This window comes from Mus musculus, chromosome 18 (genome assembly GCF_000001635.26).
Source record: "Mus musculus strain C57BL/6J chromosome 18, GRCm38.p6 C57BL/6J".
In the NCBI taxonomy this organism is placed as follows: domain Eukaryota; kingdom Metazoa; phylum Chordata; class Mammalia; order Rodentia; family Muridae; genus Mus; species Mus musculus.
The window spans coordinates 4197934-4210715 of record NC_000084.6 but is presented as its reverse complement, the minus strand read 5'-3'; the positions used below and the strand labels follow the sequence as shown (position 1 = coordinate 4210715).

Here is a 12782-nt window from a genome sequence, read left to right as displayed (position 1 = left end):
GTGATGAATTAAACATGCATAGGGCCCTCATCAGAACTGGGCAGATGACATCACCATGCTCCCAGCTTTCAATCTGCAGAGCCATGAGTTAAGTGAACCTCTTAAAGAAATCTTTGAGTTTCAGGCAAGTTGTAATAGTAACAGAAAACAAACAGATCTGAAACTAAAAATCTTATCAGACTCTCTAACTCATCTCAGTGGGCACCCTGTGCCATGAACTTCCTCTTTGGAGGCTGTGTTCCTTAATTCCATGTTCCATGGCAGCAGTTGCAGCTGGTTTTCTTTGGGGTACCACCTCTCTTTCATGTGGTTGGTGCATCTGTACTGAAGACATACACATGCCTCCTGTGTCAGCACACACACCCAGTGCTGAGGTCTGTCTCTTGATTTGAATATGGCAGAACACAAGCTGGCATCACCACAGCACAGACCTCATCATAAAACAGAATGAAGCACCAGCTCCCAAGAGCTTTCATTACTTCCGGTAGGGTTCTCAGTCTTTGCTTTGTTTTGTGGAAACAGGCTCCTCAAGTGTAAATAATATTTGGCAGAAAAGAAGGCACAGTGATTATGTGAGCAGGGCAGAGAGACCTATCAGCCCAGAGCTGCTGTGCAGAGCAGGGGTAGCCCATTGAGCAGAACATCTTGTACTCCTCACTAACAGAGGGACTCATACAACTGACACTGAGTATCTCAGCCTAGACAATGACATAGATTTTTGTCTTAATCTTGTAACATGTTGCTGAGGGTACATACTTCCCCTTGTCCCACTCCAGTTACTTAAATTACTTTCTCTTCACTTGGCAAGAAATACCTGACATCTAAGCTCAACTTTCTTGCTGGATTACCAGTTTCATGAGAGTGGAGATTACATCTGCCATAGTCACCCAGTGTGCCACAAACCTCTCTTCTTCCAACAAGGAAATGACAACAGACCAAAGTAACAATTCTACCAAAGCCTAGCTCAACATATCAAAATTTACTGGGGTTACTCACAGGAGTATGGTAAGGAGTTACAGGAACAGGAAGCACTCAAAGGGATCTGTGCGACTGAAATACCCATCCTAACCTGGATGACAGCTCATGAAAGTTTCAACCCTAGAGATCTCTGTACAACTTGAAGGCAGTTCAACATGTAGGAGAATCCTCTAGACAGTTCTTCTGATAAGAGTCTCCTTCCTGCCCTTGAAGTTAACTACTAGTTCTTAACCTCAGTGAGGGGCCTGTGCATCCTTCTAGTTTCAGGAACTTCTTGAGACTTATGAGTTGTCTACTTCCTGAGACTTAGTAAATTTCCCATTCCTTTCTGGGGAGAACATTTTAACATGACTTTTTGAGCATTAAGGAGTCTTCCAGAGGAATGGAGTCGTTCAACTCAGAGGAAAGTGCTACCTGATATACTTGATAGGAAGGAAGTGTTGTTATGAGGAAGACCCACATATCATCTACAACAAAAATAGTTAAGATAGTATTGAAGTTATTACTGAAAACATTGTGTAACCAGAGAAACCAAAAGAGGGGTCTCATCTGGAAAAGTCCAAAATGAAAGAAAAAATAGCTATGCAACTCCTTACACTATCACAGAAGCTCATACCCTGATGGGGCTATGACAGCAGGGCAGTTAGGGAAGTTGGAGAAGCAGAATCTTTCTCCTTGGGGCTTAACTATCTACAATGCTGCTTAACAACTGTCTCAAAAAAGCCTACCTGAAACTCCTCTATCGTAGCATTTCTGATAGAAAATGGCAAAGACATTAGTTATTTGTAAAAGCCAACGAGGAACCAAACCCGACATCAATAAAATTGCTCAGTTGAATCATAGTCTACTCTCACTATAAGTTAATTCTCTTCCTTTTGGAGCCTAGTCATGTAGGAGTGCATACCATGTTCTGGTTGTGCTGTGGGCACTCCTAAGACTCTGGGAACACTGAGTACTGAAGACAGGGCTTGAACAGGGGTGTGTGTGAGAATGTGGCATCACTGTGGGAAGCATGGTAAATGCAAGCGCTGAGCAAGCTCAGGGAGCCCCTTACCTTTGTTAATAGGAGAAGCTAGTTCTCCTTTATCTAACTTTCATCTCCCCATATCTGTCTTCATTTTATTTCTGTAGCTGTGATAGAATAGTCTGGCAACAAGCAATGTGAGACAGAACATTTTTGGCTTACAGTTCTATGAGGGATACAGTTCTCCATGATGGGGTAGCAGGAGCATAGAGGGGGCCTAAGAGTCAGGAACCCTGGCCAATAACATTTGATGCACACACAGGAAGCAGAGAAAGAGAACAGGAAGTGAGGCAGGTCTCTAAAATACCAAAGGCAACTTCCAGTGATGCATTTCCTTCAGCAAAGTCCTATCCCCTAAAGGTTCCTAACCCTATAAGGAGCATTTCATATTCAAACTATGATATTCAGTTTCCCCCCTCTCCATTTCCTTTCCTTTCTTTAGGAAGCAGATGGATGCAACTTAGCAGCAGGCTGAAATGATGCAGGCATCCCATTCTCTAGTGACTAATCAACCTTTGCAGTCTCCCTGCCTCCCCAGGTTGTGGGATGAGGCTTCCTGTGCCAGAGGGTGTTTTCAGAAGCACTGGCAACACTATTATATTCAAAAGCAAGGTCTGGGTTTGCACTGTGACACACCACTGGCAAGTTCACTGCTTCCTGCAAAGGCATTTGCTGTCTGGAACTGTGAGTGTGGAGTCAGGATGAGGTTAAAATGCACCCAGGGGATCCTCTCAAGATTCTGTCTAGCAATCCAGTTTTGTTATGGGAACAAGTTCCTTTCAGGTCGGAGAAACTCTCACAGTGGCCCAAAGACTTCAGCCCCTTTGTGAAGCTATTTTCCACCATCCAAATGGGTCACACTGACCCCTTCTCCTCCAGCTCTTTGAACCCTATATGGTTCTTGCTGCCATGTTCCCAGTTGGTGGACTGAATATCAGGTCAGATATCATTTCTAAGATATGAGTTGGCATCATGTGCCCCCAGGGAGTAGCAGGGCCACTTGGCCAGCCCACCCAGGAGGAATGTAGTTTCTGAATGGTGAATTGAAATGTTCATTAAAATGTTAACTCCAATGAGCTTCCCCTGCATCTGCCAAGAGAGGTTATAATGACCACCATGCTACCCATATAAGTCTTAGAATTAATTTCATGGAGTCTGATTTTGATCAGATACTAAGCATTTTAAATGTTGATATCTTTTCCATAAGCTGGTCTCGGTGTTAGTGACTTCCCGGGTCCTTAATTTTGCTGAGTAGGTTCGGCCCTCCTGGGACTGGTTGCTATGCCACAGGGACAATGGGATTCCTCACACAGTGGTGGCAGGCATAGGCTTTAGAATGAAGTTTTCCAGATGGAGTGCTAACCTTGACTCTTGCATCCTGGAAGCTTCTGAAAATTAAAGTTAATCCACAGCTCGACACAATAGGACATAATTAAATTCTTTCATAGCCAGGCAAAGACAGGGCCATGATGCCTTGTGAATGCACAGAAGTATGCTTACCCAACAGAGCAAAGCTCATTTCCCTGTGTTGAATGTAAGTCTTTTTCCAAAATTATGCTTGTTGGGCATATAAGTTGCCTCAAAATCAAATTAAGCTTATCTTGACATTTTTGTCATGGAGAGCACAGTGTGAATCAAATGGGTTCTGTAGCGTAATGGCTGCATTTATGACATCTGCCATCTCTCCTGGCTTCTTTTTTATTGATGTATATAGAAGTATTGGTTTTCGTAGACATTTTCACACACACACACACACACACACACACACACACACACACACACACACACACGATAACATTTGACTATGTTCTCCAAATGCTGGCATTGTCTTCTCTCTCTCCTTTGTTAGTACTTCATCCCCTATGTTGTTTACCCTTTACTTGTTCTTTCATGACATTATACAGACATGAGTTTATGGTCTATCTGACAGCTAGATCCATCGGCCAGAGAAAATGTATTTGTCTTTCTTACAGTCTGAATTCATTTGTTAATATGATAATTTTCTTTTTAGCCATTTCACTGAAGACAAAATGATTTTGTTCTTTATGATTGAATGCAATTCTGTTGTGTGTATGCCTGTGTGTGTGTGCGTGCATGTGTGTACATGTGTGTACATTTGTGTGCATGTGTGCATGCATGTGTGTAGATGCATATATCTCATGTTCTTTAACCCTTCCTCTGTTGATGGGTTTCTAGATTGGTTCCATAACTTAACTACTGTGAATAAGTGCAACAATAACATTGATGTGCAAGAATCTCTGTGACACATTGACTTAAACCTCTTGGGAAATACCCAGGAGTTCAGTATTGTGGGGTCAAATGGTCCATTTATTTTTAGTTGTTGTTATTTGTTTGTTTTAGAACTTCCCTATTGATTTCTATAGAGGCTGAACTAAGTTACATTCACAGCAGTGTATAAACAGTCCCTTGCTGGTATTTGTGATCTTAGTGATTGGCTTTCTGACTGGAGTGAGTCAAAAGTTCTTTAACTTATGATATTCTTGCCCCAGACTACATACAGAGTGTGTGGATTACAGGTATATGTCATCAAAACTGGTTTCTAACTAATTTTCTGAAAGGCGAATTAAGCTGTTTCTGCATGAACATAGGGCCCGTGTGCCTTAGACTTGGCAGGGTGGTGGATATAACAATTCTGTCCAACTAGTCAGCTTATTAGTGAAGAATGGACTTCTGATTTCTCTTATTGACTGTTGACTATAGCTTCCAGCTTCTTAGAACATGCTTCCTTTTAAAAACAACAATAAAAATCAGCCACATTCCATATTATAAAGTTAATAGCTTTTGATGGAAAAATTTCATATTTAGCATGGATTTTAGAATATTTTATACAACTTCTGCTCTTCTCTAGGTCTTTAAAATTGTTTATTATTATCATTATTACTAGTGAGTATGCATACATGATATGTGTGTATGTGTGCACCGCAGTGCACATGTGAAAGTCACTGGACAGTTTTGTAGAGCTGATCCTCTCTATCTATCTTTACAGTTGGGGATTGTTCCCAAGTCACTGTGATTGCTCAGCCATCTTGGCTGCTCCTTCTCTCTAGGTCTTTGATCAAAAAAATCTGAGGTAGAAGCTTTGGAAAGGCTTAGTGGATAAGAGCTCAGACGGCTCTTGCAGAGGGCCTGGGTTCAGTTCCTGACACCTATGTTGCAGGACTCATAGCTGCCAACAACTCTAGCTCCAGGATTCCCTCTGCTGGCTTCTACAGGCATTGTTCTACTGTGCAGAAACCTACATGTGGGAACACACATAAACACATACTTTTAAAATGTAAATAAAATCTTTTAAAAATTTGAGGCAGTAGATTAAAGGCAAGTACTTATTAGCTTAACTAATTCTGTCCTAAGTCAACAGGAAGGAGATGTCAGAGGAAATCAGCTGACTTCCTGGCTTGGAAGGCACATGCTCTTCAAGGAGAAGATGAGTTCAATTCCCAAACAGAGGGAGTTTTCTTTCTCTCTCTAAAAGCCCATGGGTCCTCTGGAGCCTGTGGGTGGCATTGTTAGTGGGATGTGTGTTATCCCTGTGCAAATGATTCATCTCCGGCATAGGTGGTCCCTGAAGACCCTCTAGAAGAATCTTGATTGTTTTGAAGCTTCCCTAATCCTGCCAGGGTTCTCCTGGGGCCTATTAGGGGTTTACTCTCTCAGTCACTGGGAACCAAATCCTCATTACCAAGGTGAACTCAGGGTTAGGTTGCTTTGGCTTGCTTCTCAGCAGCAGGGGAAAAGATTTTCAAATGTAGACCTCCCAGCCAGCTTCTGGAAGGCTATGCCTTTTCTTTGGAGCCAAGTTACAAAGGAAAGCGATAGCTGGTCCAACAAGGGTTCCAATCACTGATCAAGGGAGGTGAAGGAAAAGAGCCAGTGACTTCTGCCTCTGCCATCTGAGTGCTCACCTGGCTATATCAGGCACATGCTCTTCTTTTCATGGTCATAAATGCACACAGCTTTCCCTTGATGTCGGGGCAACCTACGTGGGACCAGAGGCACACTTGCTCTGGAATTGCTTGTGTTCGGAAGCCTGCCCTGTGGTTACTTGGTTACTGCAGTTGTCAGGGCACAGGGGGGCCCATGCCAGATGTGAAAGTCTGGTGTTTTTTTCCAGTAAGGTCAAGGGTGAGTAGTCCAAGCTAACAAAGACTCCAGGGTTAGAAGGGGCAGATCTTGATGGGCCTCCTTTCTGATGTCTTATCCTCTAACACATAGGTGTTTGCAGCTCCAAGTGCCACTCATTATATCACACAAGCCACTGCCATCACTAATCCCAGCTTCCTGTTTTGAAGCTTGGATTTTAATAATGGATCCTGTGTAGTCCTTTTGACCAAGGAACATAACTCTGCCATGTGGCTCCATAAGTGGAAAGATAAAATTCAAATGCTTAGGACCTGTCAATATTTGTGCATGGGTGTGCATCTTTCACATACCAATGTGAATGTAATTATTAAATAAGTTGTCGGAAAAGAGTCTGCCATCAAAAGTGGATCCAAGAAGATAGAAAACTATTTTAGGACAGGAGTGAACTGAATATGTCTTGGCTGGCTGTGAGCTTGAGAACTCTTTTATATGAGGTGTTGGCTTCTACAGGTCAGCTGGTAGCCAGCTGTGGCTAAGTGGGAAATGGATTATTTGGTAGAGAAGGAATAAATTAGTCTTGGCACTACACTTTGAGTTTCTCTACCCAGGTATTGAAAGTCTCAGTGAATGAGCCAAGGACTATCAAAAGTAGAACCGGGGAACATCAAACTTTGAAAATGCAGAATGGTTTATAATAACCCCTGGACTCTTATCTGTTGCTTTTCTATTTGCTGTTACCTGGAAAAAAAGTTATTTCCAGAATGGTGAGTTTACTTTGAGTCAAAGTTTGGAGCCATAGAGTCCATCAAGATTGGAAAGGCATGGCCAGAAGAAATTGAGGCAGCTGTCCTGCTGTCTCTGCCAGAGGAAGCATAGAAAGATGAGTGCTGGGCTCAATACACTTTCTCCTTTTACAATGTCATGGGATGGTGACACGCACATTCAGGAGGGTCTCCTCTCCTCATCTCTAGAAAACCCTTCAAGACACAGTCAGAGATGGATATCCTGGGTGATTCTGAATCCAGTCCCATTGACAGTGAAGATGAACGGTGACAACTATCAGCCACTCTCCAGTCTTTTTCCCATTCAGCATAGGCATAGCGTCACCTGGCCCATTTATTGGCCTGTTTGTTCTTAATATTTATAGGATAAGAAATGGCTCGACAGAGACCCTTGGATAGGCACAGCATTTGCAGACGATGGTAGCAGCTCCTTGTGTGAGCAGTGAGGATTTTGATTATTATCTAGAATTTTTATCAAGCTACCATTCCTATGCACCAAGGACATAGAGAATACAGGACAAGTGTCATACAGATGCAGAAAGTCTTTACATCACTGGTCTTTGAGAAACAAAGTAAGCTGATTTAAGAGGGACTAAAGGTGGCCCTGGTACTAGGTTTTGTGTTTCACCAATTTGCTGTTTCTGTCAGTGGATTTATAAGGAGTTTAGGGACCCATGTAGGGTGAAACAACATGAAGGATCGTTTACTAGTTCAATGTTTAGAATATAAAACCACAGAGAATGCAATTATATTCACCTTCATTTTATGTCCTCGTTTGCTAACTGGGGATGGTATTTGGGAAAGTCTGGAAACTGTAGTGAGTGGGCCTTGCTGGAAGAAGTAGGCCACTGGGGATGTGTCTTTGATAGTTATAAACTATCCGGGTCCCTTGTCTCTGTGCTTCCTGTCTGCTATGAGATAATGAAGCTTCTCCACCACACACTCCCACTATCATGACACAGGAGGCAAACTGAAGACTGGGCTCTCAGGACCCAAGAGCCAACCCCCCTTAAGTTTGTCTCTGTGTGATAGTTTGTCATAGAGAGGAGAAAGGGAACCAACAGAAAGGTAACTAACAGTCCCTCTCTTAGAATCTGAATTCATTCTAGAGCTAAGACCTCTAAGCTTACCATGGTCAGTAATCCACAAATCTCCTGACCTGAGTTATGGTGATAGTATTATGATACTCTCCCACAGCAAGCGGTAACTTGTCTGGTTTTGGTTTTGTTTTATTCATTTTACTACCATAGGCATTGCAAACCCAGAGGAAGACAGTGCAGGCCTGCTGATGATGTGAGCCTAAAGGGTTCAGCTATGGAAGGCTGATATCACCTGTGGAATGCAGCAGACCAATCTCTGGTCCTAGCTGCTACTATCTGTTGCAGTAGGCAGAGAAAGCCATGAGCAGGGAACTGAACTCAACATCAGGAACTCAGGCTCTTGCCCAGTGGCTTTTGGCATCAAGGCAGAAGGCCCTCTTTGCAATAGTCTACTCTAGACTAGAGACTCCTTTAGATGGGCTGACTTTCCTGTTGGACAGTCTGTACATGTTGGAGTTTCCTCTCCTGATCTGGAGCCAGTATCAGGAAACATTGTGCCTAGGTTTAATTCCAATTAAATCTTGCTCTGTCTGTGACTAGAGTGATTTTTAGTTTAAATCATTATTGTCTTTTGGAATTGAATTTTGAGATAGGGTGCCATTCCATATCCCAGGTTTATCCTGTACCTCAACCTCCTGAGTACTGGGATTACAGGGGTGTATCACCACACCCAACTCATCTCCTTCACTTTTGCCCAAGTTCATACATTACTTGGAATCAGATTAGTACTGAGATTTCATGATTCCAGAAAGATCCAGCAATTTCTTTAGCCCACGTCTAATGGGTGTATTGAGACTCTTGGTCCTCTCACCAAGATGACAGTGAGTTATTGCACTCATTGTGCACACTGGGCCAGACCCCACTTGGTTTCCAGGCACCCCAGCCCACTCTCTCACCAGAGTAATGCTGTATCCACACCTCACAGCAATCCAATATCCCAGACTCGTCTAGCCTCTTCTGAAGTCCATGTGTTTCTTCTGCAAGGACAATCCAGCTTGTCTGACTTCAGAGGAGCTGGCATAGGGGCGTTGCGTTATTCTTGATTCAAGAGGAGGCTTCCTTTTCATCCCCGAGTAGGCTGTGTCAAGGACTGAATGCCAAATAGATTTTCCGTGGCCCATCAATGGACAGAAACAGTCATTGAAAAATAATATTTCAGTTAGCATTTGTGATGTTGGTGCTGCTGCTGTCTGGAGATGATCTGTGAATATCCTCTTCTCAGAAGTACAGGATCTTCCTCTGAAATTATCTCTACCCACTGGTGAAAAGCTAAGAAACAGTAGAAAAAATAGAACCAATTTCCTATACTTGTTTTCTTCTATCCTTCTCTCCCTCCTTCCTTCCCCCTTCTCTGTCTTACTTCCTCTCTCTCCCTGCTCCAGCTCCCTGTACCCATGTGTGTGTACTGAAACTTTGGTGCATTGTCGTCTTTGCTACGTGTAACACTGGGAAGAAATAAAATATCTGTTGAATAATTCACTGGGTGTGTGTTCCTACATGACAGGCATGCTTAGTTCTTTTCATCCTAAAAGTGATATTGTGAAGCAGTGCTTTTCCTTTAGAGATAATGGTACTGCACTATACAAACTTCTACTGTAATGCAGAGAGGAAAGATGTATCCATCATTAAAGAAGAAGGGAATGGACCCAGACCTTGACTAAGAGCGCTGCTTCCCCAATGTGCTGTTCCTTCCACAAGGCCTGGGGAGTGAGAGGGAGATGTGGGAATTCCCTGGCTTCACTGGAGATTTTGTAGACAGATGCAGTGGCATAGTATTTGACTTGATTACTAATTACACCATATACATGGACACTATATAATGACATGTAAAAAATGAGAAAAGAGGTGGGGAAAGTGGGAAGGTACAGAACCAGGGTCACACTTGCTCAGTGCATGCTCCTTTACCTCGGGGAGCCCTGGGACACAGGGGAGGCAAGGGAAAAGACACTGGCTGGGAAGGCCAGGCAGTCCACAACAGCTGCTTGCTGTTTCACTTCTAGTGTAAGATTGTGAGTGTGCATTGTGCCTAAGCTTTATACTAACACAACAGAAAAAAGAAAAGGAAAGAAAAGAAAAGAAGAGGAGAGGAGAGGAGAGGGGAGGGGAGGGGAGGGGAGGGGAGGGGAGGGGAGGGGAGGGGAGGGGAGGGGAGGGGAGCAGAGGGGAGGGGAGCAGAGGAGAGGAGAGGAGAGGAGAGAAGAGAAAAGAAAAGAAAAGAAAAGAAAAGAAAAGAAAAGAAAAGAAAAGAAAAGAAAAACTAGACTGTATAATGCATCACTCTCTATAATCACTAAGGGTTTTCCTTACAACTAATGAGCAGAATACCAGTGATTAGAGATGCCATCTAGCTCTGAGAGATCTTTCCTCTGCAGACTTCACAGACACACACACCAGGGGTTGCCCAGCATGCCCATTCTCCTATTCTGTTTTCTGTGAAAGGCATCAGAGACAGAACACATATTTTTAAGGACCAAATATGTACTTAGACCTAAGAGGAGTGGCCCTGTCTTTTAAGGAAGAATTGTGTAAACTCTGTCCTTTGAGTATTCTTAAGGAGCACTGTTTGACTTGGGAAGGATTTATGAAGTAGGGTGAGTGCCCTTGATGTCTATTTCAAATAAATGTGAAAGAGTCGCCTGTAAAGTTAACTTCTTCTTAAGTAGTGATTATAAATCGAGGTAAGATTGGTTCAGAATTATGGAAGCTGATGGTTTTGTACTTCCGGGGGCTGAGAGGTTTAGATTTGGGTGCTTTTTGTAGTAGTGGGTAGAGATGCCAGAGAGCTGATGATGGGGTAGCCACAGCTCATGCTGACTCAGCATGTTGAGAGCCACTCACTTCTGGATTCAACATTCACAGTTGTGAAACATCTTGGGAAGAATGCAAGTTCCCAAGGTCTCAATCCTCCCTGCTTGACAAATGTTGTTAGTCCTCATTCCAAGCCTCCTGTTGATACTGATGCTACAAAGCAACAACAACAACAACAACAACAACAACAACCCCATCTCATCGTGAAGTCAAGTCACACCGACCCTACACCTGCTTAACAGCTATTAGAATGACCAATGATGATATCCTGCCAGATGTGTGAGGTGATGCTCAGAGGAAACTGAGGGCCCTAAGGAAAGGGGGAGGAGGTGAGCACTCTCCTCCACACCTGAGGTCTAGGTACATAGCCTGAGCTACAGAACAGCGTGTCTCACAGTTATGTGCACAGGCTTCAAAGGCAAAGGGACCCGAGGGTCCCAGTTCTAGTCTGCCCCTGCTGTCTTTAAGACTTTCCCATGCTCCTCAGTACGTACAGCCCTGAACTCCTCCTAAGTTTTTGGTGAGTCATGCAAGAGTCACAGATGGAGAAATTACTGAAAAGTAAGCTCTATATAAAGTAATTACTCAGCCCGGGACGCGGTAGAATGGCGGACGGAACGCAGACCCGGGGTTGGGTCTGTTGCAGTGTCCGCCAGAGCGGTTTGGGAAGTGCACAGGGCAAAGATGGCGGCGGAGGAGCAGGAGGCGTTGAGGGAGTTCATGGCGGTGATGGGCACTGAGGAGGAAAGGGCTCGTTTCGTCCTGGAGACGGCTGGCTGGGACCTGCAGAAGCTGACTGCAGAGGTGAACAACCCTGGTGTGATGTCCTCAGTGAGTGAAGATACTCCATTCCAGAGGAGGTCACATCTGGGAGGCCGCCATCCAAAAGAAAGCCACTCTGTTGGTGTAGGAAGTGACAGCTACATTCTCCTGTGCCTACTGCATAACCAAAAATGAAGGAGAACTACTGTTTACAAGCTGCCCTGGTATGCCTGCTTCATTCTGACATTGACGCCGGTGATGGAAACATTAAATACATTCTCTCAGGAGAAGGAGCGGGAACCATTTTTGTGATTGATGACAAATCAGGGAACATTCATGCCACCAAGACATTGGACAGAGAGGAGAGAGCCCAGTACACACTGATGGCTCAGGCGGTGGACAGGGACACCAACAAACCACTGGGGCCACCTTCAGAATTCATTGATAAGGACCAGGACATTAATGACAACCCTCCAGAGTTTCTGCATGAAATCTATCATACCAATGTGCCTGAGAGGTCCAATGTGGGTAGGAACATCAGTTATCCAAGTGACAGCCTCTGATGCAGATAATCCCACCTATGGAAAAAGTGCCAAGTTAGTGTATAGCATCCTTGAAGGACAACCCTACTTCTCAGTGGAGGCCCAAACAGGAATCATCAGGACAGCCCTTCCCAATATGGACAGAGAAGCCAAGGAGGAGTACCACGTGGTGATCCAGGCTAAGGACATGGGTGGACACATGGGTGGACTCTCAGGGACAACCAGAGTGACGATCACTCTGACTGATGTCAACGACAACTCAGCAAAGTTTCCACAGAGTAAAGAGTCGAAGCTGGTCTTTGATAATGACCACTGCTCAGCGAGAGCCTCATCTTTTCTTTCACTCCTAATTTACCCAGCTTTCAAAAGGAAGAGTCTGGAAATCCAAGAATCATTTTCGTGATTCTTGCAAAAAACTAGAACAAGATAGCAAAGACTTAAAAACACACCGAGGAAAGTTAAACAGTATAGAGATCATGAGAAGTAAGGAAGTCATTAAAACTGTGTAACTCTGGAGACCAGAATATCTGAGTCTTGAGATATTTTACTTATTAGGTATTAATCATAAAAGGCAGTCATCAATTAACGTTCCTCTGTCTCAGTGTTCTTCACTGATGCTAACAGAACCGTGATCTGATGCTTATCATTCCATAAAAAATCTCCCCCACATCTTGATGATTGTAAG

General features: G+C 43.8%; 1 pseudogene; it reads left to right on the top strand.

Annotated features, from left to right (window-relative positions):
• Window positions 11581-12376, top strand: Gm10557 (predicted gene 10557; annotated as a pseudogene).